Source organism: Heliangelus exortis, chromosome 11, assembly GCF_036169615.1.
Source record: "Heliangelus exortis chromosome 11, bHelExo1.hap1, whole genome shotgun sequence".
Classification (NCBI taxonomy): Eukaryota; Metazoa; Chordata; class Aves; order Apodiformes; family Trochilidae; genus Heliangelus; species Heliangelus exortis.
In genome coordinates this window covers 851707-879690 of record NC_092432.1, presented here as the reverse complement: position 1 = coordinate 879690, position 27984 = coordinate 851707, and the positions used below count along the sequence as shown (strand labels likewise).

At 53.0% G+C, this 27984-nt stretch overlaps 2 long non-coding RNA genes across 2 annotated transcripts; both read right to left on the bottom strand.

Moving 5' to 3' along the window:
- Positions 1-5316: 5316 nt before the first annotated feature.
- Positions 5317-6718, bottom strand: LOC139801267 (uncharacterized). The gene is made up of 3 exons (XR_011728113.1): positions 6464-6718; positions 6096-6236; positions 5317-5811 (listed from the first exon to the last, which is right to left on the bottom strand). It is a non-coding gene; the product is annotated as an uncharacterized lncRNA (long non-coding RNA).
- Positions 6719-11235: 4517 nt separating this feature from the next.
- On the bottom strand, positions 11236-22942 carry LOC139801266 (uncharacterized). Its single transcript, XR_011728112.1, has 4 exons — positions 22818-22942; positions 22436-22537; positions 22076-22220; positions 11236-11330 (listed from the first exon to the last, which is right to left on the bottom strand). It is a non-coding gene; the product is annotated as an uncharacterized lncRNA (long non-coding RNA).
- Positions 22943-27984: the final 5042 nt, after the last annotated feature.

Sequence of the window (27984 nt, the reverse complement as noted above, 5' to 3'; positions counted from 1 at the left end):
CACCCCTGCCCACCCCCGAGGAACACGGGTGACAATCGGGTAACGTGGGGATGGGACATGCCGGGGGGAGCCCCTGGCTGCCGGCTCTGCCTTTGTGCCAGGGATGCTGGGGCTCTGCTGTCCCCCAGCTGCCCCGCCTCAAAACGACGAGGAGCTTTGAAACCCTGAGCCAAATAACACGGTGCAATACCCAGGGAAGAAAAAATAAATTAAAAAAAAAAAAAAAAAAAAAAAAAAGGAAAAAAGAAGGGGAAAAAAAAGGCTGCTCTCCACCCGAGCTCTCGTGCTGCAGAGATCTCGGCTGTCACCAAGGAAACCGGAGATTGCCGGAGCCATCTCCAGCCCGCTGCCTCCTCTCCATCCCTCCGGGGACAGGTGGCAGTCAAGTGCCACTCCTGTGCCTGCTCCTGGAGACGGGGCCGCCACTCCATCCCCAGCAGGACACCTGGAGAGGCTCCTCAGCTCCCCGGCCCCGAGCCTGCAGGGACCCAGGGCCAAGGCTTCACCTCTGCCCATGTAGCCCCAGCTCGGGGCTGGAAGGAGCTGGAACTGCCTGGGAAAGAGCTCCAGGAGCCCACGGAGACCCCTGCCTGGTGACTTCTGCCCAGACATGCAGGATGCTGGAGAAGGGCAGAGGAACCTCCTGGATTCCCAAGGATGCTGGAGAGGGGCAGAGGAACCTCCTGGATTCCCAAGGATGCAGGAAAGGGGCAGAGGAACCACAGCATGGACCCCTGGTTGCTCACCTCTTGAGTTCTGGGTCTGCTCTGCTCCCTCCTCCTCTTAAAGGAAGTGGGAAAGGTGGAGGGAAAGGTGACAGCTCTCTGGGGCACTTTCCCTGCCCGGCCTGCAGGAGGGACAGCGAGGCCATGGGGTGGTGGAGAGAGCCAAAAATGTGGGGCAGGAGTTCCCAGCCTGGAAAAGAGAGAGGAAGGACAGGTTAGGAAGGACATCTCCAAAGCTCTGGGTGCATGGGGATGGAAAAGGGGAGCAGGGAACCTGGGATGGCAAACAGGGACATCTCATCTCTCCAAACAGGGACATCTCATCTCTCCAAACAGGGACAGCTCTCCAGCTCCTCAGGAAAGGTTTAACTCCACTTCTCCAACCTGAAGGTGCAAACTCATCCCAGCTGGGGCAGCACTGTTCCCCTCCACAGTTCTCCACCTCAGCAGGAGAAACAGCAGCAAGGCCACCCCACCAAAACCCACAAACTCTGACGGGTCCTGCAGTGTCTTTAGCATCTTGAGCACCACCAGGACCACCCAGCCCGGTTCCTGCACTGCCCAGGACCTTTACTTGTCCTGGCACAGCTCCTGTTCCTCACCACAACCCTCAGGCCTGGCTCAGGAGATGCTCAGGTGGTTCGGTCTCCATCTCCATCAAGGTTTTGGGTGAAGTGTCCCGGGTTCCACAGCAGCAGCCCCAGGAGCAGCTCTGGCCCCGTTCATCCCCTCTCCCCCAGGGAGCACCAGGGAAGGCAGCAGCAGCAGCAGCAGAATCCTCCAGCACAGCCAGTTCTCAGCAATATAATTCTCTTTAATCTTTTAAGCATTTGACAGTATTTGCTTGAAAGAAGGAGCAACAAGTACATAATTATTGCACTAATTAAGCTGCCAAAACACAAGCATGCTGCAAGAGCACCTTTGAAACACTGAGCTCTCGATTCATTAGCATCTGCTGTAAGCTTATTAATCACCTAACAGGCAATTAGCAAGCTGTTACTGTTTGAGACTAGTATGTAAATAAATTCTTGGGTTAATTTCTTCCTCTGATAATAAAGAAAACATTATGAAAATTAGCTAAGCGACAATGTAAATGATCTTGACTGTTAATTATGTGCTGATGCTACCTACGTGTGGCAGATAAGGGACGGGGGCTCTGCTGCAGCTCCAAACCCCAAAGTGTTGACACAGGTAAGGAAAGGGGGGTCCTGAAGGGGGGAGGGGGTGTTTGTGATGGGTGCTGCACAATCCCCCAGTGCTTTCCTCCCCAGCATCCCTGGCAGGTCATGGATCCCCCCAAAACCACCGTGGCACCACTCCCGGCTCGTCCTGGAGCTGGGAATCCATGGACATGAATAAAAAGAACCAACCTGGAGACCTTGTTTGGGTGGCCCAGGGGATGTGATTCACCTGGGAAGTCAGAGATGAGCTCTGCAAACCCCATGCCCAGGCCACTCCAAGTGCCTGGAAGGACATCTCCACCTCACCTTCCATCCCCAGCCCCCTGGCTCTGCTCTGAACTTGGCTTTACAGCTTCCTCTCCCCCCCCCAAAAAACCCCCCCAGCTCCTTCAACATGCTCCAGCAGAGCTGAAAACTAATTACAGCACACTGCACGGCTGGTGGGGTGAGGAATTACCAGCAGCAGAGGTTACTTAATAATCTTATTAATTTAAACTCTTTTATCACCATCTTTGGCCCCGTAATTACGCGCAGGGAACGCACACGGAATATTTCACAATTAAAGAAAAGATGGAGAGGAAGGGCCTGATGAGGAGCTCTGATGCAGCCGGGGGAAGGAGTGCCACGGGCCCCGGTGCTCCCACTCCTGACCAGTGTCACCAGTGCCTGGGACTGTCCCTGCTCTGCTGGATAACCTGGGCATCCTGGCAGGGCCACCCAAACTCCCCGGTGGCAACCACAGGGACCTGGGGAGAGATGGGGCCCTGCAAACCCCGGGGAGCTCGGCAAGGTCCTGCCCGTGGGGGGGGATGTTTGGGGGGAAAGCAGCCCCGGGGGGAAGGATTTGGGGGTGCTGGGTGAGGAGAAGCTCACCATGGGCTGGCAGAACCCCCCTGTCCTGGGCTGCATCCCCAGCAGGGTGAGCAGCAGGGCAGGAGGGGATTGTCCCCCCCCTCTGCTGGGAGCCCCTGCTGGCATTTCTTCTGCTGTTGGATCCTGCAGGAGAAAAAAAAAAAAAAAGCAAAAAAAGAAAAACCCTCCCCAAAAAGCCAGATGCATTGATTTCTGAGCTTGCTTGAAGTTGAAATCAAAATCCATAAGCAGTGTGGTTCCAAAATATCATTTTCCATTTCCAGAAGCAAGGGCTGGAGCTTTAGAACAACTGCAGGAAACCAAGAAGACAAGGAGGGAAGGGCTGGTAAATGGCTTTTTAGTACAAACTGTCTCTCAGTTTTATGGGCAGTGGCTGGAGATCCCTTCGGAGGGATGTGCTAAGAGGTTATTTTGGATCCAGCTTAGGCACTGCAGCAGTTTGGCCCATTAAAAAGTAAATTTTTCATGTCAAGAAACAATCTCTGGCAGATGGAGTGCTCATCTGTGAAAAAGGAAAAAGAAAAAAATTAAAAAAAAAAAAAAAAATCACCCATAACTAGGTCAGGGAAGCAGCGTGGGGCTCAGCAAGCTCCCAGGGCAGGGCTCCTCAGGAGGCTGCTGATTCTATCAAAGAATCCCACAACCCCAGCCTGGGCTGGGTTGGAGGGACCTTAAATCCCCCCCAGTGCCCCCCCTGCCATGCTCAGGGACCCCTCCCACCCCCCCAGGGTGCTCCAAGCCCCATCCAAACTCCCACATTTCCAGGGATGGGGCAGCCACAGCTTCTGGGGGCACCCTGGGGCTCAGCACCCTCAAATTCAAGAATTTTTTTCCTGATGTTCAACCTAATCCTCCCTTCTTCAAGATTTCAACCATTTCCCCTTCTCCTCTCACTACACACCTGTGTCAAAACCCCCACCCCAGCACCCTCAAATTAAAGAATTTCTCCCCCAAATCTCCTCTCCATCTCCTCTCTTCCAGTTTAAAGCCTTTTCCCCTCACCCCATCCCTCCAGGCCCTTGTCCCAAGTCCCTCCCCAGCTTTCCTGGAGCCCTTTCAGGCACTGGGAGCTGCTCTGAGCTCTCCCCATTGCAGTTTTCTCTTCCCCAGCCTGAACACCCCCAAATCTCTCCCATCCTCTCCAAGTCCCTTCTCCAGTTCCCAGTTCAGTGGCTCACAGACACTTGGCCATGCTGGGGACTGCTGGTGGCCACCTGAATCCCCTGGTAGCCACGGGGCCAATGGATCCCATCCCATTCCAAGTACCAAAGGTTTGTGGCTGCTCAGCCTGGATCCCAGCCCCGTCTGGCCCTGCCCTGGCAGCTCCTTGGCTGCTGCTGCTTCTCCCTCCAGATGTTTGTCCCAGGGACAGATGTGCTTTCAGCCTCACTGACACACACACACAGAAGAATAAGAAAAGTTGCTGTTTCCCCCATCACTCCCAGCTCTCCTTGGCTGGGCTTGGTCCCAGGCAGCTCCTCTCCAGCTGTCTCTGGGTTCTGGCTCTGTTCAAACCCCGGTACCAGCACCAGGCAGGATGATACCAGCTGAGCAGGGGGTGCCTGAACCTCCCCCTCCTCAGACAGCTGCAGCAGGTGGCAGGGAGGGCTCTTTGCTTTGATTTCCCCTTCACTGAAATAACACATTTAAATAAATGAAAAAAAAACCCAAACAAAAAGCCCCATGAAACCTGGTGTCTTTTTTTCTTTTTTCTTTTTTACAGCCATCAGAAACGTTCACTCTGGACAACAGCAGCCCAGGGCCTTACGGATGGTTGGTTGGTTTTGTTCTTTCCCCCTGCAGGACTGAACTGGCCTTTTTTCCAGCTCTGGGAAGATTTCAGCAGTTTCAGGGCAGCTGGATGCTCCGTGCCCTCAGACACACACTCACTCACCTTGTCAGCTTTAGAAACCCCTCAGTCTCTGGTGAGATAAGGAGGACCAGGCTCTGACATCTCCTCTGAGATCCAGGGATATCCAAGCTGCTTTAAGCTCCACTCTGGATTTTTCAGGGCAGGCAGATGACGACTTCAAAGGCATCACACTCCTCATCTCTTAAAAAATTTTCCTTCCTGCTGGAAAGCACCTGCCCTGGAGCAGGGATGCTGCCCACATGCCCAGACCTGGGGTTTGGAGCAGAGCTCAAGCCCAGGTTCTATCCAGCTTCCCAGGGCTGGTAAAACTTCCAGGTCATCAGGGGAGGGGTTTCTCATCTCCCCATCCCCGTGGTTTGCACACAGGAGATGCAGACACAAACATTTCAGGGGTGAAACTCACCGGTTTCTGCAGGAAAAAGCCTTTTTTCTCAAAACAGAGGCTTTCCCCAGGACAACTGGAGCCATTCTGGGGGCCTCCCTGGGGCTGGGAAGCAGAGCACCAGGTCCTGCATGGTCCTGATCCCTGTGCAGACCTTAGCACAAGGCAGAGAAGGAAAAAAAAAAGCCATTTGTCACGGTATCTCCTTGGGACCCTTCCCTCAGACACCCCAAAGAGAGCCTGGAGTGGAGATGGAGTGGAGGAACCCAGGTCCCTACCCAGAGAGGGACTGAATAAATGTGTTCAGCAAATCACCTCTGGCAGGAGCCTGGCCATAAAAACCACCTCACCAGTGAGCTCAGCTCTTCTCCATGCCCAGTCCATTAGCACATGAGGAATCATCAATCCCAGGCCCATCAGGGAGTTCTGTCATCTGCTCCAGGAATGGCTGCTTAATATATCCCCCTGGCTCCGAGGAGCTCTCACCCCTTGCACAGCCCCCCAAAAAAGGAGCCAAACTGGGGTGGTTCAAACAAGAAGGCTGCTGGGTGGCTGGGCTGGGGTCTCAGGCACTCCCTGGGCTATAAATAATACAGAGGAACAGCAGCAGCACCAGAGGGGGCTGCAAACCAGGTGATGGGGTTGGTCCCACCCGTGTCTGTGCAAGGAGCTCTGCAGAGATCCCTCGTGGTACCCCTGAGGCACCCAGATACTGCCCCAGATTGCTCTGGGCTGTTGCACCTCTTGTGCTGGAAGGGACAAACACTGCTGTAAAATCTGTGTAATCTGTAAAAAATGTGTAAAAGCACAGGGCAGGTTGTCAGGCCCTGCCCCAGGGGGAGTCTCCATCCCCAGAGGGGTTTCAAAGCTGGGGGGCTGTGGGGCTGTGGGATTTGGGCTTGGCACTGGGAGGTTGATGGTTGGACACAGTGATCCTCAAAGTCTTCTCCAGCCAACACTGCTCAGGGGTTCTAAATAACAATTAATAATCTGAATTTGAGGATCTCACCACAGTGCTCCAGCAAAAAAAAACCAAACAACCCCACTCCTGTTCCCATTACCTCCTCCCGTTTCCAGGATGGATCTTCACCTTCTGGATGGAGAGCTGGGATGCTCCTGGGATGAGGTGATGGAGGCAGTGCCCAGCCAGGGCATCACCACAGGGCAGCAGGAGCCATCACTCTGGAGAGAGGTTTATCTGCCTGGAGAGAAAAATCGAGAAAAAAAGCAGAAAAGGGGAAAAAAAAAAAAAAATCCCCTCTGCCTTGCCCTGGGGATGGGGCTTCACGTTCTAAGCACAGGACAAAGCACTCTTGATATTAGGTCGGGCAGAGGATTTGGGGAGGATTGGCCTGGGCTAACAAACTGTGATCAAAGCTAATCTCTGATTAGCTATACTGAGGAGATTTAATTTAGTTTAAAGCCTTACCTGAAATGCAGAGCTGGGTATTATTGCCTGTGTGACTGAGACTGCTGTTATCCAGCTGAAGTATTTATAGTGGAATTAAAACCTGTCTGAAAGCAATCATCCAAGGCAGCAGGGAAATTGATTGCAGCATTACGGCTTCCAAACATGCAAAAATCATGAGCCAGTCCCCAAAATGTCACAAGATTTTAAAATGTAATATATTTCGCCTTATTTTTATATAGTTTGAGAGAGCAGTGTTCAGGTTTGCCAGCTCTGAAACCCGGCTCTGGTTGGGGAAGATTCTCACCTCCCGTGATCCCTGGAGCTGGAGGTTTAACAAAAACCACTCATTATTGTGCTGCTCCTCCTGCCTCTCCCCTCCTGGGCTCCTGACAGTCCCAAACCTCCCTTTTTCCCTCTTTTTTCCAGGCTCTGCCATGTTTGTCTGCAGGGCATGAGGAAATGATGCTGGGGGAGAGGCAGTGGGACCCCCCAGAGCCCTCAGCATCACCTCGGAAGGCTCTGGGGGGGGGGGGGATGTCCCTGCCAGCAGCCCCCCCAGGACCTGCTTTCCCCCAAAATGACAAAGGGGCACAGCCAGGATGGATTCCACAGCCACTCCAGGGCTCCTTTAGCTGGGAATGCCAAAAAACCCACCCATGTCCTGGGCTGCATCCCAGCAGTGGCAGCAGCAGGGCAGGGAGGGGATTGTCTGGGGAGACCCCCCCTGGGGTGAAGCTGGGTCCAGCTTGAGGGTCCCCAGACCCAGAAGGACCTGGAGCTGCTGGAATGGGTCACCAAAGGGTTTTTTTTTTTGGGTGGGGTGCCAGGGGGTGATGGGGTGCTGGGAAAGCATCCCTCTGCCAGCATCATTTCCTTGGGAAATCAGAAGGGAAGGGGGAAAAAAAATCACCGTGAGCTCAGTAATTCCTGTTAGAAATGAGCTCCCCTCCCTCCCCTCGTCTCCTGCCAGAGCCCTTGATTAGCTAATAAATGATTAATGGCACCAAGAAAAGCCAACTCCTTCATCTCCTGCTTTCATCCACCAACCCCCTCCAGGGGATTGCAAATGTCAGGGGCAGATGAAACGGCCTGGCCAGGACCCCCCTGAGCCCCCCAAATCATCACCCAGGAGGAAAGACCCATCCCCATCCTCATCCCCATCCCCATCCCCATCCCCATCCCCCTCCCCATCCTCATTCCCATCCCCATCCCCATCCCCATCCCCATCCCATCCCTCCCCTGCCCCTTCAGCCCCCACTGCCCCCACATCCCAGGAACCCTCAGAGGGACCCCTGGGTGCCACAGGACCCATCAGGAACCTCCCCAAACCCCGTGGCTCCTGACACATCCTCTGGTTTAATGCTCCAAGCAAGCAATTTTTATTCCAGCAGCCTGAGAAGGCACTTACATTTCTGGGCAGTTTTTAGTTTTTAATCTCATCCGCTTCTCGCTGGTGTCAAAGTGTCACCGTTTAATAGTCTGACCAGGAGAGGGAAAAAAAAGAAAAAAAAAAGAAAAAAGAAAAAAAAAAGAAAAAGCAAGAAAGAGCGTTTCAGATCTTGTTCTATAGTCCACCTTGTGAATACATTAGAGAACCACTGAATGATTTAAGAGGAATTTTTATCCCTCTGAACATGGAGGGAAGGGGAACGTGGGAGAGCAGGAGGGGCCCAGCTTCATCTCTGGCTGCTAAAAAGCTGGGCAGCATCTTCTGCTCCAGGCTCCCCTAAGGCTGTGGGGTTTGAGGAAGGGAAAAGTGCTGCTGGCACCTCCTCCTCCTCCTCCAGAAAAGCCCACAGAGGTGCCCGTGCCTGGCCCACCCCAACCTGGCCCTCCCAAGCAATTTTTTTCCTTGATGAATATTTCATTTCACAGACCTTTAATGCCAGGAAAGCCAATTCCTGGTGCTGGGGGTCACGGGGTGGCACAGAACAGATGCTCTGCCTCCGAAGCAAGGCTGGTTACTGACAAAATTTCCCCCAGTAAGCAGGCAGAGCAATTCCCTGGGGATAAAGGATCCCCCTGGAAGCAACAGGCAGGCACAGGATGCTGTCTCCCCCCTTTCTGGTTTCACCACTGCCCACACAGGTCCTGGCAATGCTGGCTTTGGTTCCTTCCCCCTTTCACCCCCCAGACTTCCCACCCCATCACCCCAGCTCCCTGGGATGGACATCTTAGGGTGCTTTAACCACTGCTCCCAAAGCTAATGAGGAGATGGCAACAGGGTTCCTGCCAGGTCAAAGCACTCCCTGCCCAGCTCCACATCCCCTCAGCCCTGCAAGCAGCCTGACAACCCAGCAGGATGGAGCCCAGCTCCACCAGTTCCACCCAATTAGTTCATTAATCCCTCCCCTCCCAGGCACAGACCCCAACAGCAGCCCCTGCCCTGGGACCCCCCTCCCACTGCCATCGAGCAGGGCTGGGGCTGTAGGGAGGCCAGGCATTATTATTATTATTATTATTATTATTATTATTATTATTATTATTATTATTACCACCATCCTCATTGTTACTATTATTGCTATTATTATTCTATTAATGGGATGTCATGCTGGAAGGGACCTCAAGGACCATCTGCTCCAACTCCTGTCCCATTATTGTTCCTATGGGATGGCTCAGCACCCCATCCAGCTGGGACTTATATTATTATTATTATTATTATTAATAACCCAAAAGCTGGGTCTGGCAGTGAATCCTGGCATCCCCCCCTGCATGTCCCACTCTGACCAAGACCCCTGAGGTCCTGGGGGCATTCGGGGGGGGTTGGATTTGCCACCAGAGCAGCGAGGCTCAGGTTTGGAGTGTGCTGGGGAGGGGGCAGAGGAGCCACCAGCCCCTGGCTCCTTTTTGGAGCTCTGCTCCCCCCTGGATTCGGTGCAGCCAGCGGGGTGGAAGCTGCAGGTGCCTTTTTTAACACTTACGTTTGAATCCTGAAGCTGTAACCTCTCTCTTCCAGGTACACGGATGGGCACCGTGCAGAAAGGGTGATTTGTGCCTCCGTCTCGGCTCGTTCCAGGCTCGGGATCCCGGGATCCGTGGGCCAAGGAGCTGGGTTTTCCAGAGCTCCTGATTTGGATCCCAGCAGCACCAAGGAGCTTCAGGAGAGGTGCGGGAAGGGACAGCTGGAAAACGGCCCCGTTCTCCTCTCGGCCGGGGCACCACTGATCCTGAACTCCCTACAGGAGATTTTTGCCTCTCTGGCTCCCGGCAGGAAACCCGAAAATCCTCTCATTCCCTGGCAACACAAAAGGGAGCAGGGAAGGGAGGCTGGGAGCCCCGGGATTGAAAGGGAAGAACAAAATGAACAGGAGAGCAAGGGAGCCAGGATCAGCCCCCCGCCCCCTTCCCCTGCTCATTCAGCTGCTCATTAAATTCCAGCCGGGATTAGAGGCAGGAAAGCGCCGGGAAAAGCTTTCGCTATTGTACGACGGGAGGGATATTAAGTTATAGAGGTTCCATCTTGTCCCTGTTCCCGGCTACCCGTGTTGTATGTACCCCAGCAGCCAGGCGTAATTTGCTTATAAATAATTGACTTCTCGGCGATTAAAATCTCTTGAGGGTCCCTCGGTTTATTCACAACAAGCTGCCTCGGCCTGCCGTGCAAATTAGGCCTTTCAAACCTGTCTCATCTCCGACAGAAATGTTATGAGGAGCGATTTTTTTTTTCTTTTTTTTTTTTTTTTTTTCATCCCCTATAATAACCTTCAACTAACCTTTAAACTGAAGTGAATAATTTAAATCTTATTTTCATATCAATGGGGGAGTCAAGCCAAGCAATTATCTTTTATCTGTATACTCTGTCGTCAGAGCAAGGCATAATAAAGTTTTCCCAAGTGGGCAGAGGGGAGCGGCGAGAGGAGGAGAGCGATGGGATCTGGTGGAGGCATTAATGCACCGATGAATTATTCAGTAATGAGTACAAGATCTGCCAGAAAAGACCCGCTGCAAGCCACAAATTGCCGGATGGACGGGGCAATTATCGGCGGGGCGGGCTCAGCCCTGCCCAGGGGGTGGCCGGCACCTTCCTACCCGGGGAGGGGGGGCTGGGCCGGGTACCCACAACACGATGCTGGATTAAAAAACAAACAAACAAACAAAAAAACAAAAAAAAAAAGGGGGGGGGGAGGGGGGAAAAAATACAAAAACAACAAGAAAAAAAAATCCCACCCCTCGTAGCAAAGCCATCGGAACTGAAATTCCCCACCGTCCTCATTAAAATTCTGCCGCGCGTTGCTCCCCGCGTCCCGCCGGACCCTCCCTGAGCTTTTTTCTTTTTTTTTTTTTTTTTTTAATTAATTCATAAAATCTCACGCCTGTGATCGAGGCCGCTGATGACAAACACGAGGGCTGGTGGAACACCGCCTCCCCAGCCCCTGCAGGTGGAAACACGGCCGTGGAATGGAAGGTGAAATCCTCTCCCACGGCCGCGGGCAGCGGAGCGGGACGGGCAGAGCAGGGCTGGGGGGTGACTGGGGGTGGGGAGGAGGCAGGGGAAGAGGAAACCCCTCCTAAAACTCCTGCCTGGAGCGTCCAGGGGGGAACTGCCTGCGGACACATCCCCTCTGCTGCCTCCGGGCTGGATTTAACCTGCGGGTGATGCTGCGGCCCCGGTTACCCCCTTTCTGCCCCCAAAGCTTTCGGTCTCCCGATTCCCCTGAGTGCTTCCCAAAAGAAGGTGCCGGTTGGTGCCCTCCTCCGGCCCTACCTCTGTCCCGTGGTGACACGGAGCCCCCGGGCCGGGGTCCCTCTGTCCCAGCTCCTCAGCCCTGGCAGCTGGGAGGCTTTGCTGCTGTGGTTTTACCACTCACCGCCCGTGGAAATGATGGACACCTCGGGAAAATCCCGGTGGATGCGAGCCCGGGCTCTTGCTGCGGAAAACCAGGACCTAAGGCGATAAAAAGCAATATAAGAGAGGGCTGGGTGAGGTGTCAGGGCAGCCCTGGCACGGAGCGTTAAATATCTTCGTGTAATCTTTCCACTTAAAGCAATGATTAAACAGATTTAGCAGATGATTAAACAAATAAAGATTAATGAAACAAGCAAAGTAATCAAATCTTTATGGGGGAATAAACGCACGGTTCAAAACAATATTAGGACAAATTGTCTCAAACTAAAGAGTGAATGTGTCGCTTTTGTCTAAACAGCATTTGTTATGTTCCCACTTTGCCACAATCAAAATATTTGCTCCAGCCAGGGTGGAACTGAAAACCTAAAACACTATTAAGGAAAAAAAAAAAAAAAATGAAAAAACCAAACCAACAAAAAAAACCCCAAAACCTGGATTTTCAGTTTCAGGATCCGGTGCTCTCCTGGGCTGTGTCCTGCCCACCCCATGGGTGCTCCAGGACCCCAGGGACAGCTGGGCCAAGGGCAGGGACAGCTGGGGATGGCCCCTGGGGACAGGGACCTGGCAGGGGCTCCAGCCCAGCCCCCTCCCAAATGATTTGGGTGGGAGCTCAAGGCTTCTCTTTCATCTCCCAGCAGCAGCGGTGGCTGTTAGAGCTGTAAGTCTTTTTCTTTCATCAATTTTGCATACGGAAAGATCGTGTTTGCTCTAAATACTTTTGTTTTTAAAGCCTCTTACATCTTTAAAATGGAAATAACAAATGAGGGGGCCGGGGGGGGCGTGGGGAAGGAGCAGAAAGACTTTTCCAGACACACTGTCAGAAGGCTGCAGCCTCCAAACCCACCCTGAGCATCTCCTTCCCCCTCTGCCACCTCCGAGCTGCTTCTCCCTCTTTCCAGGAGCTCCTGGTTCTGTGCCACAGCTGTGAACAGGGAAAGCAAACTCCTCCCGTGCCATTTTCCCACATTTCTGCCCTGAGAGGAGCCTCAAACCCCCCCGACCCTTGAGGGCAGCAGCAAAGCAAAGCAAAGCAAATCAGCCCCAGGATGCTCCTCCCCAGGATGCTCCCTGCATCTCCCCGGCTCATGCAGGTCCTGAGCCCCCCTGCTGGACCTCAAACCACTTGGGGACCTTTCCCTCCATTCAGTGCCACCTCCCTGCTTCGGCAGCACGAGGAAAATTCTCTCCAGCAGCTGCAGAGGAGAATCCAGCGAGTCCATGACACGAATTCCAAGTCTCCCTCCCTCAAGGAAAGGCTGGAGCCAGCTCAGCATCCCTCCTCTCTCCTCCTCCTCTTTTTTTTTTTTTTTTTTTTTGGAGACTCATTACTATATTGTGGATATTCTCCACTAAAGGGCATCTCTTTGAATGCATTTGCTTTTTTATTAATGTGTGCTAAGACAAGTCAAGCCTGATTATCATGAAGACAATTGCTGAATTCCCTCCTGGAGAAATCTCATCTAGACTGTGTAGGCGTTTTAATTTCAGAGACCCATTAATTGGCACAATTGCTTAAGCAGCTGCTTTCCGTGTCATTTTAGGACCACTTTATGAAAAACAGAACTCAAAAAAAAAAAAAAAAATAGAAAGTATATGACAGGCCTGAGCTTTCGAGATGGCAACATAATTAATGCAAGGAGCTCCCTTTGAGCACCAAGCAGCCATCCTGCTCCCAAAATCTGGGTGCCTGCTCCCTGCTGAGTTCCCACTGGGGCTGGGCAAGGTGCTGGTTCCACCAGCAGCACTGCCTGACCCCACCACTTCCAGGAACACCATAAAATATGTAAAAAAAAGGGGAAGAAAAAGGTGAGAACCAGCCCAAGACATCTCCAGCTGTGGGGTGCAGAGCAAGGGGCTCCAAGCAGCCCACGTTGGGGACATGGAGAGGAGACCCAGGAGGTTCACCCAGACCTGGGAGATCCCCAGGGATCCAGGAGGTGACTCCAGGAGGTGACTCCAGGAGCATCCTGGGCTTCTCAGAACAATGCTCAGCATCCCCCTCCCCTGGCAAACCCATCTGCCCCCCACCCCAGGGTTTCTCCCTACAGCATCCCGAGGGGTCAGGGGGGCCAGGAGGGGTCACAAGGTGTGGGAGGGCTCAGGTGCAGCACCCAGAGCATCCCCCCTGGAGGTTTCTGTCTGTGGGTGCCCCCCTGCACACACCCCATCACACACACACACCTCCCAGGGCAGAGCCCAGCACCCAGAATTAGGATAATTACTGGATTAATGAAGCCCAAATCCTTCAGGCCAGGAGAAGTGGCCGGAGGGAGTTCTGTGCTCGTCTTTGCTAGGGGCAAAACTCCACGTTCCCATTTATTAATAAGTAAAGCCATATCAATGCCCTAAATTATCAGCAGAATACATTTGCTAACCCAAAGCAATAGTGGGAACAATTACTTATTAATAAAGCAATAGCTAAATCTAATTACATCCCCATCAGATCCTGCAAGTAATAAAACCACAGTTGCCTTCCAGAGCCCAGGGACCTCCTGACCTCAAATCAAAGTTTAACCCATCCATCAGCTTCCAATACATCCCGAGCAGATCCAGCAATTACCAGCACCCCCTCTCTGCTCCCCGCCAGGGCCAGGGGTCACCCCGTGCCCTGCCCGCCTGGAAGCCAGAACAGAGCCTCAGAAATCTCATTATCCTGTTAACCATACATTTATCTGACAAGATAAAAGAGACTAGGTGACCAAGCTATCATTAAAGATTAATAGAAAGTATAAAAAATTCAGCTGCAACCAGCATTACTGTTTAGTGCCTCTGATAGGCCTGACAGGATTATTAATCAGGCAGCCAAAAAGATTTAGGTCTTTGCTCTCGGGTTTTTTTGGGGTGGTGTTTTTTTTTTTTTCATTTCAAGCCTTTGGAAACCAAAGAGCAGAGCCCGGGGCAGGGTGGCCCGTGGCTAATTGGTTCTGTGGGGCCGGGATGATGAGGCCTCAGCCCAATTAACAAATCCCAGCACGTGGAGGGGACGGGAGCACCCGAGCCAGGGCCAGGGCTGCTCCTCACCCTGCTATTAATAAATTGTACAGATCAATGCCTGGATTAATTTTAATGGAGGGCTACAAGGAGCACGCTCAGTCCCGGGGTGATTTTCCCCCTCATTCTTGATTCCATTTAAGTTTTAACATGAAAGATTCCCAGGTAACACCTACACAGGAAGGAACGAGATTTCCCTGTTTTTAAGCCTCAAGTATTCTTTTTATTCTGCTTTGCTTTTTCCCTTTTGATCATAAATCAATGTCCTTCCACCACCTCCCCGGGAAGCCAGGCTGCCAGGGAGGCTGTGCCATGCTGCTCCCCAGCTCCAAACAGTAATAAATTAGGAAAATCCTCCCCAAAGGGGGGAGAGGAGCAGCCCAGGGAGTCCCTATCCCTCTCCCTCAGGGACCTGAGCCCTGCTCGGCTTTGCCTCCAAACATCCATTTAAAAATGAGGAATATTACTGCAAAAGTGATCAGCCTTTGCTGGGGCATCTCCAGAAACCTCCTTTTAAAACCAACTCTCATTTTCTTGCAGGAAAATGCTCCAGCACGAGGTGTCCCCCCTTTCCCCAAGAACCAGAATAAACCAGGTACATACTGCAAACACCAGCCTCCCAGGAGAATCCTTAAAAAGTCCTTGAGAAACACTAAAAGCAACAAATTATAATATTTTTTTCCTTGCAAAAAGTGCAAAGCAACTGGCAGAGCCCCAGGCCTGCTCCTCTCTAGACCTGATTTCTCATTTCTTCTCCCCAGGGCCAAGCCCCAGCACCCCCCGGGCTCCATCCAGGGCTCCCCATCCCAAGGGAGGATGGAAGCAAGAGGGGAAGGCAGGATGGAAATGTGGGGTTTCACCTTCCCAGTGACGCAGAAGCTCTGCAATTCCTCTCTGGAGCCTTTAAAAGCCCAGGGAGGGAGCAAAGCTTCAGCTCCTGGTGGCTTTGCTGACCTGCAGAGCTGCTGGGGATGTGCCCCAGGGGAAGGTGTCCTAGGAAAAAAACCTCTTGTATCCTCTGGAAAAACTGCAGAAGATTTCTGTCCAGGGGAAATCACACCAAGCTCTCCCAGCAGCTCCAGCCCATCTCCCAGGGAAAGTGCCCATCAAAAGCTGTCCCTGGAGAACAGGTGGAGAAGAGAAGGTGAGACACATCCCCCCCCACCTTTCCCTCCCAGCCTGGCTATTGTGATTAAAGGCTCTTCTGGCCTGGCCCACCCACCCCAAACTGTGCAGAGGAACCAAAATAACCCGGGGGCAGCCAAGCAGCTCACCCTGTGACTCTGCAATAGCCCCACATCTCCCTTTGCCTGCTGTGAAATAAATGTCAAAGATGCTGCTCCCCTGGGGCTGGTGTTTGGGGGTGATGCTGCTCCTGGCAGGCCAGGCTTGTGCTCCCAGGAACAGGGGTGCTGGCACCTCTGTGGCTTTCTCTGCCGGACAAGTGTCACTGTGTCCCCAGGAGTGTTGGCAGCATCCCCCCCCTTCAGCCCCCTGCCCTCTGTGCTGCTCCTCATCCTCCCGATGGGTCCTGGGGGAACCAAACCCCATCCGGGAGGGATCCAGGACTCCTCCCCAGCAGAGCACACCCGGGCTGGGGCAGGGAGAGCTCTGAGAGGTTTCCAACAGGAGGGCTCCTCGTGGCTTCCTGACAGCAAGAACCAGCCAGGCAGGGAGACAGGGAAAGGGCTTGGATTTGCATCGAGCTTTTGGCATCAAAGGATGGAGCTGGTGGCATCAGCCTCAGAGCTGGGATCCTAAAGAGCCCCCGTGGAGCCCGGTTTTGCATCCACCCAGGAACCAAAATAAATCAATTCCAGTTCTGCAGGAGGAGCCCGGGAAGCAGGAGCTGGTTAATCCCCATCTGCAGGAAGGTGGAACTTGGCTCCACGGTGCCTTTGAAGCTCACAAGAGGAAGATAAAAGAGAAATGTTAAAGATTCCCAAAAGCGAGCAGAAGGGGGGTGCGGGGCAGGCTCGGGGTATGGGGGAGCCGAGCTCTCCTGTGACAAGGCTGGGATGAAAGGGAAACATCCAGCACGACACCAGTGCCCTGGGCTGCAGAGACCCAGAGGTGCTCCTGGCTCTGAGGTGGGCTCGGGTTTGCCGAGGTTTTGGGGCAAAAAACGGGCGAATCTTTGAAACGCGGTTTCAGGTTTGTGACCCAGGGCACAGCCAGGCAGGAGGCACAGGGGGCCGGGAGGGTTTGGCAGCAGGAATTGGGATTCCCAGAAGCAGAAAAGCAGCTCCAGACTGACAGAAAGTTCAGCTCGGCTCAGAGGGCTCCAAACCACCAGGGAAGGGATCTGAATTTCCACCATTCCCAGGGTTTTGTGGCATCCCTGCCCCGGGGGCTGGGCAGACCTGGCAGAGATGAGAACCAGGTGCCAGAAGTTGTCAGGAGGTGGGCTTGGGGCTTGTGGGGTTTTTTTTTTTCAGACGGAGGGTTTCATTCCAGAGGGATCAGCAGACGCAACGTGAGCCTTGCTTGAAAAATTCCCCCAACATCCCACGGAGCCGGCTCTGCCGGTCGGGATGGATCCCGTGCTGGGGCTGCCGTTTCCCCACCCACATCCACCCCGGGACCTTCCCCAGCCTCACCAGGGGTTTGTGGGGGGGTTTGTGGGTACCCCCACTCCCCTTGGAGGCATCTGGCAGCAGCCAGAAACATTGGGAAGGAAAATCCATCCCTTTTCTGGGGAGGAAATGTCCGAAGTCGATAGGAGCTAAAGCCCCATTAATTATTTACCCATTAATTATTTACCTCCATTAGCTCGTGGAAATCCTCCCTGGGAGCCCCCGGAGAGCTGAGGGCTCCCATCTTTTATCTGTTTAGCTGAGATGGGATGAAGGGGAGGGGGGGAAGAGCTTAATGATGGTGTCTGTTGATCATCAGCGAGAGGAAAATGAATCGCTTCCCCGAACCTGAGAAATATCAAACTGCATAAATAAATCCATTTAAATTATTAATAAACAAAATTTACATCTGGCGCCCGAGCACGAGAACAAATTCCATTCCTTCTGCTAACCTGGCCAGCTGACTGCCTGCTGACTCCAGAACTGAGAGGTGCAGAAATGAAGGGGAAAGGAAAGCAGGGTGGGTTTGGGAGAAAAAAGTGGAATTCCTGGCCCCAAATAAAGGCAGCTCCCAGCAGCTGCAGAGTGAAAGCAAGAGGAGCAAAGAGTCCTGGAGCTGGAAGGAATTCCAGGATCCCTGGTCCCTCTCCATCTGGGATGCTGGAACATCTGCCAGCCCCTGGAAGGATGGACACCTAGGCCAGGAGGCTTGGTGACAGCTAAGGCTTGCTCCTGGTGATTAAAAAAAAAAGGAAAAAATAAAAAAATAAATAATAAAAAAAAATAATAAAAAAAAAAAAAAGGGAAAAAAAAAAGGAAAAAAAAAGAAAAAAGAAAAAAGAAAAAAAGAGATTGAAAGATCCTCCCCAAAGCACTCCAGCCCTCTCTCCACCTGCTGCCACCCCCCAGCCTGTCCCTCCAGGGCAGTGCTGTGGAACACCCCCCCCAGCAGCTGGGAAATTAATTACAAAGCTCTAATTTGAGGGAAAATCCTGCACCGGGGTGGAGACAGAGCTGAACCCCCTGCTCCAAACCTTTTGGGGTTCTTACAGCAGAGCCAAGGTCCTGGAGTGGCACTGGGGGAGCTTTGGGGACCCATTGCAGGCCCTGCTCCCTTCAGCAGCACCACAAACACATCCCAGGCACCACAGCCCTGGGTTGTTTTTTTTTTTTTTGTGGTGTTTATCCCCTTTTCCTGGGCAGATTCCATGCAAACACCTCCTCACAAACCCATTTTTCCCTGGGCTGCCCTTTCTGCTGGAGCCTTCCCGCAGCCCCTCTGCCAGCATCCATTGTGACTTCACGTGGTGAGACAGCCCAGAAAAAATGGAATAAAATAAAAATAGACGTTTGGAGGGGGCTTTTGTTTTGCTTTTTCACAGCTCCCTCCCCCTCCCTCCCCAGGCTGACCCCCGTGAACACACTTGTCGAGTTGATTTGCTCACGCTGCCTCCTGAGCCTGTCCTTGCACCCAGGATGCTGCTCTTTTGAATTCAGCTCCTCAGAATCAGAAGGGGAAAAAAAAAAACAAAAAAAAAACCAAAAAACAAACCCACAACTTGGCAAAGCAACAATAGGAGGGAGGGAAAAAAAAGTAAAAATAAATATTAATAAACTCTGCACACACATTATGTGCTGTGGTTGCCATGTGGCTGGCTGAGAGAGGATTCTGCACTGTGGGAGAAGTGATAAGAGGAGGAACAATCCTGAGGAAGGTGCCAGGTTTGGGCAGAGGAGGGGACAGGCAGAGCCATCCCATGTCCCAGTGCCACAGCAGCCAGGAGGGTGACCTGGGATGGGGACAGAAGGGGCTCTCACTGTCCCCTCTCCCTGGGTACCTTTGGGCACACAGCTCTGGGATGTGGGGCTGTCAAACCACAAGGCCATGGGATGGGATGGGATGGGATGGGATGGGATGGGATGGAAGGGACCTAAAAGGTCACCTTGGTAATTTAGGATGTGATGGTGCTGGCAGAGCATTCACTGTGGGCACCAAACCTCACCAGAGGGGGAAATCATCACACAAATCACAGCTTAAAGTCTGAGACAGACCCAGAGCCAAACCTTGAGCTCTCAGTGGCTCCAGCACCTCCAGGACAGCAGCAGCAAAGCCACCAACACCATCCCATCCCTGGCACCCATCCTGGGATTGCTCCTTTTAGCAGATTCCCCACCAGCACAAACACATTTCCTGCCACAGGTGCCCCCAAGCATCACCCCGGGGAGATGGGATGGAGGGAAAACCACATTTCAGATGGATTTGGGTTCAGGAGGCTTGGGGAGGTACTTCTGACCTCTGAAAGCCCTGACCCAGTTGCTCGATGAGAGAAGTGTCCTGGGCAGAACCAACCTGAGCTCCTCTCCCCTGCACTGCCTTGGTGGGAAGGTGGGAGTGGGAGCTGAGCTCTGGGAAATTCAGGAGGCGTGGGGGAAACACAGAGGTGCTTTTAAAACCAAACAAAAATGTAAATTCTGTGCCATCCTCCCAGCCGAGGCAGGGGGAGGAGTTTTGGGGCTCCTGCTCCCAGGTGCAGCTCCTGGGGTGCTGCAGTCACAGAACCCTTCTGGTTGGATTCAGATCATGAGTCCAACCCCTAACCCAGCTCTACCAGTGCCACCCCACATCCCAGCACCACCTCTGCTGGTGCAGAATGGTTCAGGGGGTGCTGCCAACCCCTCCATCCCCCTGCAGAACCCTCCTCAATTCTGGAAAGGGAGACCCAGGAGGTAAATGAAACCAGCCAGGAAGATTTGGCAAGGCAGCCCCTGTGCTGGCTCCTGGCTTTGTCTGGGGGTAATTTAGGAGGTTTTAATGAGAATCTCTCCCTCCCTGCCTCCCCTGGTGCTGTGCAAAGCTGCTCTGATGGGACACAGGAGGTGACGAAGCAGTCAGAGAGGAGAGGACTGGCACAGATGCCCCCGAGCATCCCTGTTCCCCCCTCACCCAAGGGGCTGCCCGGCAGCACCCAGAGGAGACTGGGAATGGGAGCAGGGAATGGGACAGAGGGGGAAAGAGCTGCTGAGGGGACAAACCCAACCTCTCAGCCCCCCCAGGCTCAGGGGACAGGTAATGGGGTTGTTGGGGTAGCGACAGGCGCAGCCACCGCTCCGGTCACCCTGGTGCTGCTGGGATGCTCCGGGGGGGTTGGGCTCATCCTCTGAGCAGGACCCCCCTCCCCAGCCATCCCCAGGACCCCCTGTTGCAGGGCAGAAGCTCATAGGAGCAGCATCGCTGCCACCAGAGCCAGGGGGTCCCAGGATGGGGGACACGGGGGGCACCGTGCCCGCTGCTCCCTGCCAGGGGACGCGGAGCCCCGGGACAGCTTTGCTTCCAGAGTGGCTGAATCCAGACAATTAGAGACTGATGCGAGGCAGCAGGATTCAAAACCCTAATTTGGCCTGATTAAAGCTTAATGGTTCCAGCTTAATGATTGAAGAACTGCCCCAATTTCCTCGTTCCAAGCAGCCCTGGGTGCCAAGGCTCAGGTGGAGCGGACACGCACGGGGCTGCAGCTCCGACAGAAAGCGCAGGGAGGAGGGGGGGGAAATAAATAAATTAGGATTTCGATGGCTTGGGCACAGAGAGGAGGATTCATGCAAACAGATGAGCCGGTTTGCTAGCGACAGGGGGAAATTAAAGTGTTTTAATGAGGGTTTCAGGATGAATAACAACCCGGTGGCCTCTCCAGCAGAAGAGAATCAGAATAATTTGCAGGGCAGCAGAACCCGGGAGTCTCTGCTCTCCCCAGCACCCCCAGGGCTTGGGGGAGGCAAGGATGGGGTCACCCCATGCTGGGAAACATCTCAGCTCTTCCTTAAAAAAGGCTACAACACGGCACAAGGAGCCTTTCCCTGAGAAGCAAGGGCAGAAAATCACCCTGAGCTCTGGACCCCATTAAATCAGAGGCCGGGGGCGGCCTCCGTGCACACAAGGTGCTCTCTTCATGAAAGCATCTTTTGATTATGTTATTGCAGCTATCAAAATATTGCAGAGTTCAGAGCAGTCCTTGGGGATTGCCGAGCTCTTCAAAGACCAGAGGGCCACGGCTGGGGAAAAAACAGCCCTTTAATTATGTCAGCTTCAGCACTGGAGTCCCTTACCAGAAAAATCGGGTTTAATCAGAAGTAACACTTATGGCTTCATTGTTCAAACATGGAAAATAAAGCCCTTTTTTTTAATTTTTGGTTTTTTTCCTTTTCTTAATAGATGTGCAGGTTTCTCTGGGGCCCTTTGGCATCACCCAGGGCTGCACACCAAGGGGCTCTGGAGCACAGAAACTTGTGCTGCATAAATCAAAGCAGAGCTGCCCTCCCATCTCCATCCTGGGCAGATCCTTTTCCCCTAAACCCCAGCCCCAGCCTGACACTCCTGCCATTCCCCATCCCTCTCACATTCCTCAGCAGCATTTCCCCCCTTCCCAGCTACTTTAAACCTCACAAAACCCAGGGGCAGGCTGAGATTCCAGTGGGATAACCTGTCCCAAACCCATTGGAATTGAAATGCAAAGGCTCAGTTTCCCCTCCTTGGTTTTCCCCCCAAACTCAAATATCAAATGGCAGAGCCCTGTGTGACACAACATGGGCCAACCCCACGTTTTAAGCAACATATTGATTATATTCTGATAAATCATCCCCTCTAGCAAATCTAATTAAGAGGCCAGTGCAGCACCCAGCCAGCTGAATTGAGTCTCTCTGCCAGATCTGCGACTCCTTGGGAAGATCTGAGTACAAATAAGGGGTGTTTTGTTCAACAACTCACATGGAAAACTCACAGACAATTGCCAAGAGGGGTGCGTGCCTCTTTCAAGTGTCTACATATTAAAAATGATGAAGCAGAGTGAAACATAAATAAATCCTGATGCCCAAGCACAGCAAGGGGGAGGTGCTGGGACACAGGGATTCCTGCCCTGCCCGTGTTCTGCTGGATGGGGACTGCTGAGGATGAGGAAGTTTCTGTAACTGTCCCAAGTTGAGGGATAAATCCCAGCCCAAGCCTGAGATTTCCATGAGGACCTCCTGATGTCTGGAAAAGCTCTGCCCAGTGTGCAAGGGGAGCAGCAAAGAGGTGACTGATGGGGGGAGCATCCCCCTCCCACCCTACAAGTCCTGCTGGAATCTCCTTTCCAACCCATCAGGCAGCAACAGGCAGGAAACATATTCATGATGGCAAAAAAACCCAAATCCCAGACCAAGCAAACTCCAAGAAAGGTCACTCACAGCAAGGCAAAGGCTTCCTGGGAACGTCTCCCTCGAGGCGATGATGTAGGGTGGGGTTTTTCACCTTTTTCCTGCAAATCAGGGGCTGAGCTTCAGAGGGCATCACCTTCAGTACCAAAACACTTCACCCAAGCAAACGGTCACACTGTAAAAATAAAACCACCACAAAACCAGAACTTGTTTTTCAGCATCAAACCAGAACCCCCAGAGCTCAACACTTTCCCTTTTCCACTTCTCATGGCAGAAGGACTTTTGTAGAGCAACTTCTGGCAAGGTTCTAGCTACACCACTGGCATTTAGGCTGCCAGTTTCTTTACAGTCCTCACTTTACATGATAATAAGGAAAAAAAAAAATCTTACCCGTGGAGCAGTTCCCTTCCCCAGGCCACGGGACACTGGCACTGGAATTGCCCAAATTAAAGCTCTGGCAATAACGAGCAGCAGAGATCAGGGAGGCAGCCACTGGTGCCAAGAAGAAATAAAAGGGAAAAAAAAAAGGTACATTTAAAAGCAATGTAAAGATATAATTTTGCTGTGTTTTTGCATGCAAATAACAAGCCAGCAGAGCAGTGTCTCTGGCACGGGGAGCGAAGCAGGGTTCAAAACAGGCTGAGCCAACATTTCAGTGGGCATCCCTCCCTCCAAAGTCTGCTTCTTGCCCAGAGCAGGTCAGAGCTGCCACGTGCAATATTCCAGGGACTGGTTAACCCAAAACACAAGGAAAATCACACACCCGGCTCACCTTCCAGCCAGGCCAGGGCAGACCACGGGCTGCACAGGGATTTCCCACCCCTGCTGCAGCCCCAGTGCCTGGGGAAGGAGGCACCAAACCTCAGCACCTTCCCAGCTGGGGATGAGGATGCTCTTCCACAGCATGGATGCAGGAACATCCCACGTGGATGCAGGAACATCCCACATGGATGCAGGAACATCCCACATGGATGCAGGAACATCCCACATGGATGCTGGAGCATCCTGCAGTGACACCAGAGCATCCCACATGGATGCTGGAGCAGCCTGAAACTATCCCAGAGCATCCCACATAGCATGGAGCATCCTGAAATGACACAAGAACACCCCACATGGATGCTGGAGCATCCTGCAATGACACAGGAGCATCCCAGGTGGATGCTGGAGCATCCTGCACGGCTCAGGGAGCAGCCCACACCTGCTTGCTGCAGGGCCTTTGATTTTCAGGAAGGAGACACTTCAGACCTGCTGGAGCTCTGGGCTACAAAGTGCAGAGCACTTACCACCCCCTGCACCTGAACCTTGTGGCAAGAGCTGAGGTGGCACCAGGAGATGCTCCCTTAGGATGCGCGGCGGCTCCCAGGATCCTGGGACCGGGAGCTGGACTCGGGGGGGCCGGGCTCGACGAGCTTTTCGAGGTCCTTTCCAGGCTCTGACATTCTGTGTGTGTCTCGGACACTCTGTGGCCAAAGCCAGGCTGCAGGGAGGGGCGGGAGGTGCCCCGTCCCCTGCCTGCCCCGCAGCAGCAGCTCCAGGCGGGGTTTCACTGCGAACACCTCCAGCACCTCGGCTTGATTTCATCAGGCAGGAATGTTGTGAACTCGGGTTTAAGGAAGGATCCATCTCTTGCGATTTCTCCTCCCGGAGGAAGCGGCTCCAAGTTTTCCAAGGCTTAATTTTTTCAGAAAGAAAAGCAGAAGTTAACCATTGAAACCAGGGAGCTGCCTCCTTCCCTGCCCCCCTCCCCCGACTGCGGCGTCGCAGAACGTGGATTAAAAATGGAAAGGGGCACCTTTAAAACTTTAATACCATTTAAATGTTCCAGTCTCACTGCTGCACCAGATCGTTCAGTAAAGTAGCTAATTAAAAAATGGCTGCTGTGATGACAGACTAGATTAATAGTTTTTGAAGAGCAGCCAGTGCACCAACTGCTCCTGTAGCCATGATGAAAGCTAATAATGTAGAAAATTCTGCCAATTCTTTTAAATCATGAATATTTAAGCCTGTGAAAAATCTGTCAGATTATAGCACTTTTCTGGTGATTTTCTGCTTAAGTACATTTATGGGCAAATGCCAGTTGCTCAAGAAACTTCAGTGGAATGTGGAGACTTTTTATTGTTTGCATCCCCAGGGCCCTTTTCTCTCCCCTCTGGCTGTTTCACCCCTGCCAAGGCTGCTGCACCCAGCTGGGTGCTGCCTGCCCCCCCCACCCCCCCTGTCCCCAGAGCAAGAGAATAAGGTGAAACTTTGAGATTCTGCCCCAGGATGGAGAGAAACCCCCGGATAATTCTCACGGGGGGATGTCTGTGCTGCTAAAAATGATAAAAGGGAAAAAAAAAAAAAAAGTGCTTAAAAGCAGAAGTTGCCTGGTGTCTCCTGGCCAAACCTGCTCGGTTTTCAGTGCTGAACCACAGACCTCGTTCTGCCAGCTGGAAGCAGGGTGGAAAGAAAAGTCAGGCAGGCAGCTGGAGTTCTCCTCTGTCCCCACGGGGAAGGTTCAGCTGGAGGGGGGTGGGACAGGAGCATCACAGCACCCAGGGGACAGGCAGCCACGGGGAGGTCCTCACGGGTGCTCCCACAGGTGGGTGGCAGGGCAGGGGGAAAAAAGCATCAATCAGAGGTGCTGAGCTGTGCTGGGGAGCCAGGTGACTTCGGTTCAGGCTGTGAAACCCAGAGAGACTTTGAAACACAAATGAGGAAACGCCACGAAACCCCAGAACGTTTTCCCTCAAGCTGAGAACACGGTTTGTGACAGGCTCAGGGGGCTGGGGACCTTCCCCGAGGGCCAGGGTTTTTTTGGGGATGCAAATGGCTGCAGCAGGACAGAAGAGAGCCTGGAGCCTGGCAGAAAAGCTGAGACCCCCCCCTTCCCCTTCCCCTTCCCCTTCCCCTTCCCCTCCTCATCGCAGACCTTCAGCCACTTACAATGTCACTTCAGCTGAGTAATAAGCAATTATGATTTAATTACTCCACTGCTCTTCAGCAGAATTTCCTGAGCAGTAATAGTCACTTTTATGGCACCTCATTTATCCTTCCCTCCTCATCATCATCTGGGCTCCTCCTGCCCCCCCCAACGCTGCTCCCCTTCCCTCCTGCTCCCCCCAAACCTTTGGTGTCCCCATCACCCCCGTGTGCTCCCCCCACGCTGGGTTTGCAGCCACACACCCATCCCAAGCTCAGACAGAACACGACAAGTGCTGCTAATTCATAAATATTTAACACCCAAATCTGCTGCCTCCTGATATCTTTTTTTCCAGAGTTTCTATTCTAACACACAGCCCACCCCCCCTTACCTCCCCACCGGGCCCTCCTCGGGTTGGGTTTTGGTTTGGTTTTTGGTGGTTTTTTTGTTGTTGGGGTGGTTGGTTTTTTTTCCCTTCCTCTTTGCTGGGCACTAATCCAAGTGCTGAGATGACTGTTTCACTTCCCTGCTGTCATCAGTTGTTTTTATCTTATCTGGACCGTGGATGCCAGTCAGCAACCCGCTGCGGTCTTTCCAGTTGAGTCCTGACCTCCACAATCAGCCTCAAGATGTCCTGTAACAAGCAGATATGGTTACTCAACGTGTCCATCAGCACTTCTGGGGGGGTAAGAGGGAAGGAAAAAAAAAAAAAAAGAAAAAGAGAAAAAATCCCTGCAGAAGACAGAGCTGACAGCTCGGGGTGGGGAGCTGCTGGGAGAGCTCAGCACCAAGCAGGATGCTCAGGGAAGCTGGGCTGGGAATTGTTCAAACCTGGAGCAGGGAAGGCTGCAAGGGGGAGAGCTCAGAGCAGCTTCCAGTGCCTGAAGGGGCTCCAGGAAAGCTGGGGAGGGACTTGGGACAAGGGCCTGGAGGGATGGGATGAGGGGGAATGGTTTGCAGCTGGGAGAGGGGAGATGGAGAGGAGATTTTTGGGAGAAATTCTGTGGGTTGAGGGTGCTGAGCCCCAGGGTGCCCCCAGAAGCTGTGGCTGCCCCATCCCTGGCAGTGTCCAAGGTTGGATGGGCCTTGGAGCACCCTGGGGGGGTGGGAGGGGTCCCTGCCCATCTTTTAAGGTCCCTCCAACACAAAGCAGTCAGACTGCCAGGCTGTGAGTGTCAGAGGAGCCAGACCTCCCCCTGCACATCCCCAGCAGCTCTGGGACCACTGCCCTGAGGAGCAGGGCAGCAGCAGGGGCTCAGAGCTGGGCTTGGCTCCCCCCAGGGGAGCAGAAGCCAAGGGACCACTGAGTGATGCTCCCTGCCCTGGAGCATCCAGCCCATCACCCTTCCCACCCGCCTCATCCCTTTCCCTCCTCACCTCCAGCATCTCCCAGCCCCGAGCTCCACAGTTAATTTATCAGTTTAATAACAGCATCATCACGGAGGGGGAAGCAGAGCTCGGAAGGAGCCAGCTCCACTTTATAGACACATCACCCAGAGTAAAAACGTCATGTAAGATTTACTCAACACGCGTTTTATCAAAGTGCTCGAGCGCTGGAGTAAAAAGGGCTTTTAGTTCCAGCAGCTTGGAGGGGGGTGGCATGTGGGGAGGGAGGGAGGGGAGAACGGATGGGTTTTAGCTCTGCCAGGAGCTCTTGTTGCTTTTGCAGCAACATCTTTATTTTTCGAAGAGAGGATTTAAGACCTTGTTGTGTATAAACAAGCGGGACCAGAGAAACTGGAAGGATGAGGAGCTGTAAAAGGTTACACTGAGAAACGCTGCTACAGTCTGCATGAAATAAGATTCTTCCTGGAAACATGACACCGAACGTTTAAGGGAGGGGGAGGATTAGCTGTAAAACGGCTATAGAAAAGGGGTTACAAATTAAGTATCATAAAAAAGAATCCTTTTGAATGAGATCTTAATTTAACCTCAACATCGTGACCATATATTTCAGGAAATTAATCCCTCGGCCTCCAATAAATCCCAAGTATAACACAACCACTTATGGTTCAGCAATGAGCCATTAGCATGGGCCACAGACCCTGCAAAACCACCAGACCCATTAGCTGGAAACGTGCTGAACTCTCCCAGCTCAGCAGCACCCGGGGCTGCTGGAGCCTGCACCCCATCCCAGGGGGCTGGAGCCTTTTTGCTCTGCCTCATCCCCCCCCTCCAGAGCAAACACCTTGGCTGCAGGAACCCCCTGGGTGGGAGAGGTTTGGGGAGGGTGCTGCAGCCCAGAGGAAAGCCCTTTTTTTGGGGGGGGAAAGGGGGTGATTTGGGCTGCTTTCAGAATAAACTCCCTGTGGGCAGAAGTACAAATCTTTCCGAGCCCTCTCCCTGCACTGCTGCCAGCTTGGCACCTCCTGGATGTGCCCCAAAATGAGGAGAGGAGCTTGTAATGAGTCAGGAGTGGGAAACTTGCTCTGAGAGTGAGCATTTATCCCAGCAGCTCCTTGGCAAAGGCACCTGGAGCCAGGGCAGGGGCTGCAGGGAGAGCTCTCCCCATCCAGGAGCTCTCGATAAGGAGGGTGCAGAGCAGGTGAAGAGCGCTGGAGCTCTGCAAGCTTCAAAGGAGCTGCTGGCAGGGCCTGCTGCATCCCTGCTTTGTGTCAGCAGCAGCCAGGAGCTGGATTCCTCCCCGGGAAACGTCCCTGCAAAGTGTTAGGGATATCGTGGAGGAGCAAGTGGTGATTGGGGTGGCAAAAGGCAGCGTTACAAACAGCAGCCACCCCCTAGACAGGGGCAGATAAGGACCAGAGCTGCTGAATCCCCTGACCCTGCACACTCCCCCAGATAAAGGGAGGCAGAAAAAGTGGGAAGGTGCCCATAGGATCATGGTTTGGGTCGGAAGGGGCCTTTAGAAGCCACCTAGTCCAAGGGAGCAGTGAGCAGGGACAGCCTCACCTACACCAGGTTCCTCAGAGCCCCATCCAACCTGGCTTTGAATATAAATCAGCCCCACCAGCCCTCTGCAGAGCTGACCTGGAGTTATTCAAGCTGGAAAAAACCTTTTAGATAGGAAAGAAAAAAA